This window comes from Chroicocephalus ridibundus, chromosome 4 (assembly GCF_963924245.1).
Source record: "Chroicocephalus ridibundus chromosome 4, bChrRid1.1, whole genome shotgun sequence".
Lineage (NCBI taxonomy): Eukaryota > Metazoa > Chordata > Aves > Charadriiformes > Laridae > Chroicocephalus > Chroicocephalus ridibundus.
This window is the reverse complement of record NC_086287.1, coordinates 41,032,016-41,036,106: the sequence shown is the minus strand read 5'-3', so window position 1 is coordinate 41,036,106 and position 4,091 is coordinate 41,032,016. Positions and strand designations below refer to the sequence as shown.

General features: G+C 51.1%; 1 long non-coding RNA gene across 1 annotated transcript; it reads left to right on the top strand.

The window, feature by feature from the left end:
- Window positions 1-250: 250 nt before the first annotated feature.
- Window positions 251-3,781, top strand: LOC134514070 (uncharacterized). Its single transcript, XR_010070627.1, has 3 exons — window positions 251-298; window positions 2,246-2,361; window positions 3,434-3,781. It is a non-coding gene; the product is annotated as an uncharacterized LOC134514070 (long non-coding RNA).
- The last annotated feature ends 310 nt before the right edge of the window (window positions 3,782-4,091 follow it).

The window sequence follows — 4,091 nt, the reverse complement described above, 5'->3', positions numbered from 1 at the left end:
CGAGGCTTTTTCCCTTTGCGCTCACCTACCCCTTGTGCTGGCTTCTTAACAGGCTTCTGCGAGAGAAAAGATGTGAGTCCCGAGACGGCCCCTGCTGCTGGGAGCTGGATCTGGGAACGCTACGCCTCGCTTCACCCCATCTTCCGACTCCGGGGGCCAAGGTGCGCCCACCTCACCGTGCCGACAGGCCACGGGGTCTCCTCCCCTGAGCAACGAGGTGCAGGGCTGGGGATGAGCTGCTGCGGGAAGCTGGGGAGTAAGAGGAGACCCAAAATGCGGATCTCGCGTCAGGGCTGGAGTAAGCATGGATAAGGGAAACAGAGATGGGGGACTTGGGTATGGGAGGGACGCAGCTGCAAATGCAGGAGTTTGTATGGTTGAGAGGTGTAAAACAGGCAACTCCATGTTACCTTTTCCTAACATCTTGTAGGAAAACTAAATGAAAACAGACTCTAAGCAGTTTCAAGGATGCCTGCATTTAGTTGCTGTGCTGTTGATCACAGAATCAGAGAAAGCTCGGGGTTGGAAGGGACCTCTGGAGATCATCTGGTCCAACCCCTCTGCCAAAGCAGGTTCACCCAGAGCAGGCTAGACAGGAAAGTATCCAGGCGGGTTTTGAATATCTCCAGAGACGGAGACTCCACAACCTCTCTGGGCAGCCTGTTCCAGTGCTCTGCCACCCTCAAAGAAGTTTTTCCTTCTCCCCTTGGCTGCTGTAGCACAAGTCAACCCTGGGGGTTTCTCACAAAGAGAAAAGTTTTCTTGCAGCGCTGTGGCTGGGTGGCTGCGTGATGCTGACTCTTCTGCATCTTCTGCGGCTCCACCACAGAAACATTAGCAGTACAGACGTTCATCCCTGTAAATCTTGTATTAAACAGCCCAATTTCCTGCTGGAACTTAATGGTGCGGTGCATAATGCTCTGCGGAGGTGAACTTGCACCTGCCGGATGTACTGGAGAGGCAAGCAGAGAGAGGAAAAAGCATTTTGAATGTCATTTCAGGTAACGAGGCTGCGTGCATCGTTACCTTAAGCTGCCATGAGCCATTCCTAAGGTACAGCAGCCAGCTGGTCCAGTTGCCTGCTTTTTAGGTGAATGTGAAAGCTGCAAAGACAAAAGCCCCTTTCAGCCCGTTTTCTTACTAAGGCAGGTTGTGACTCCTCTCCTGCCGTTTCTTCCCACTGTTCCCCCACCCCTTGTGCTGCTGCTCAGCCCGTGCTCTGCCGAGCGGGTGGCTGGAGCCGGCCATGCCGGCAGCACCCTGTCAAGACGGCAACAGGAGTTTCACTGCTGCTGTACGATGACCAGATGAGGAGATGGGAAAAAGAGGGATAATAGTGCAAACCTGATCGTAACGTCATTGAATCCTGTCTCTGAGGGGCCCCTCGGAGCACCGCACTGAGCCCGTGCCATTTCTTGTTACTCCCGTCTCGAACTGATGTTTTCAACTCTATGAACGCAGACAGGTCTCTGGAGAATAACCCATGGGGTGTCTGGTTCTATATGGCAACAGACTGAGGAAAGACGGGGCGTACAGATATTTTGACTACAGAATCCCTTCTGTGTTATACTTGCACAGTAGTATTCAAACTCTTTGAGACGTAGTAAACTAATTCACTGAACAGTCGTGCTGAGGTTCACCAAGCTTATTATACACTTTGTTACTGGTTCGTCTCTGAAAAGTAGCAGCTTGAGGATCAGTCTGCAAAAACTTTCTGGTTGTGCTTGACTACCTTCCACAAACCAAACTGATTTAAGTTCCCTTCTCATGAAAACTATGATGGGGGAGCTGATTTAATCAGTCAGGGAATTCATCATTGCATAAACAGAGGAAGAGGCTGAATTAGCATTAGTGAGAGATCTATGAATGTTCCTGGACAAATTTTATTACTTTAAACTCAAAGAGCTGACTCTGAGGCCTGGCTTTTTCTCCCTAGCTCTCTAACATTTCCCAGTGGAACACTCTATGATGAATAATAACTCAGTTGTTCTTCTTTTCTTAAATAAATCTAATTTTTTTTTTACATGCAGGAAATGGAATCAAATTATAGGTATCGTTCATTCATCCTTTTATAACTCGTGTAATATTAACAAGACAATGTCCTGCTGGTGAAGAAAGCGGCGTGCGTGGCCCTGGGCAGTCGGTAGAAGAAGGTGGAAGTATCTGATCAAATTACTCGGCTTCACAAAGAAATCATGTTTAGATAATGGTGATAATTACCCGCTCCTTGCCTTGTCCTGTCCAGGTTGTTCCTAGCCATGGAAAATCACAGTGACGGAGGAGCGATGCTGGACGGGGGAAAACGGCTGGTGCTGAGCGTGAGGGTGCCACCGAGGCAGTGGGCTGCGATAACCCCTCCAAGTAAGTACTTGGTAATCTCATACATATCTTGGATTTTTCTGTGGGGCTTAAAGCATGTCACCACATACATCTTGAATTATATATGAATAGCTGATTGGACATAGCGTATCTGCATAACCACAGTGTTATCCATCCGCTTAAGAGCTGTCGGCTCCGCCAGATGGGAAACGTCTGCTCCTGCACAGCCCGTGTCTGTGTCTTCCTCCTGTGTCAGAGATCCCAGTTGCTGCCCAACTGGTGTGGCCTCCCACATCAGCAGAGGAGCTGCCCCTGCTGTAGGAGAAGGAAAAGCTCAGGTGTGAGCGGCCCACAGAGCTAAAAGGGCTCCCGTCCCTCCCTCCTGCCCTGGCCACCCTCCCCTGCTGTTTAGTAACGTGCTGGCCCTGGGGGCAGGCGGCACCCCCGGCACAGCAGGGTTGCCCTCAGCCGTGCAGACGGACCCCAGCTCCATGCGTGGTCAGTCAGAGCACGTTGCCAGCAGATGGGCTCAGCACCCGCTTCCCGAGCAGGGGGCTCTTCTTTCACAGTCCCCAGACCTGGGGAACTGACCCAGTCTGACCCCGGCTCTCTGTTTGTTTCAAGTTTCGTAGCTTTAGAAAGATTCCTCTCTGATGATCTAGACCTACTTACGCCCCGCTGCTGTGTAGTAACATTCCACCAGCACTAAGCAATATTTCATACAGGGACCAAACTTGCTGTCTGAGTTCAGAAGCTCTTCACCATTGTAGGAGCAGATTTCTCAAAACCTCTCTCAAATATTTATCTTTTGCATCGTGTACAGAAAACTACATGATCTGGACTCTTTTGGACTAGAGAAGTGTGAAAGCCACTACCTGTTTCCTTGGCCCTCTTCTCCTCATGGGGCTAAACCTACCCATGTCCCTGGCAGCTCTGGAAAGTCTTGGTGATGGTGGTGATGGCAAAGTGTTGGGGGTTTGTGCGTGAGGACATGCAGCAGGGAAACCAGTTAAAGGTAGCTCTGTACATCTGCTAAGAAAAGGGAGGGAATGGGGCTCTGGGGCTTTCAGAAGCCAGCACCTAGGGTTGTTCCCATCTCTGACTGGTTATGCAGGTACTTTTGTGTCTCTCCTCTGCTGGACAAATGTCTACAGTGCTGAGCTAAGAAGGATCTTCCTTTGTATGTGGGGGGGGAAAGAATGAAAAGTCTGGGACTGGTAATCTCGGAAGAAGATTGAACACAACATAGGTCATGGTCAAGAAACCTCTCAAAAGGCCAAGACTAATTTAAGGTACGTGACAGTCTCACATGTGCCTGACCACAGGGTTCTCACTTCCCTCTGAACCGCGTCTCTGGGGCTGCTGCCAGACGAGGTAGACCTCAGGCTTCAATCAGCATGGCAACTCCCTTGTGCCTTCTCCTAATTGTTTCCCACAACCCTCCTAGCTCCCCGGCCGTCAGCCTTATCAAAGAGGACGGGCTGGATAGGCTGCAAGGGCAGAGCACCCCTTCCCCGGTTGCTGGTCCTCCCCCACCTCCGCCATGGCGGCTCCTTGGTGAGCTGACATGGATGAAGTCTGAACTCGGGCTGCTTCCTCGCTAAAGGGAAAACGCCTCTCTCCGCAGCCAGCTCTGACATCTCTTGTCGGCAGCAATTTCAAGTTCACCAGATAACAAGAAAAACCAAAACCACGCCTGAACTGCCGCCCTGCTTCGTGTGGGCTGGGACAGGGGCGAGTGCCTGGGGATGGACCTGCGGCTGGCGGAGGGC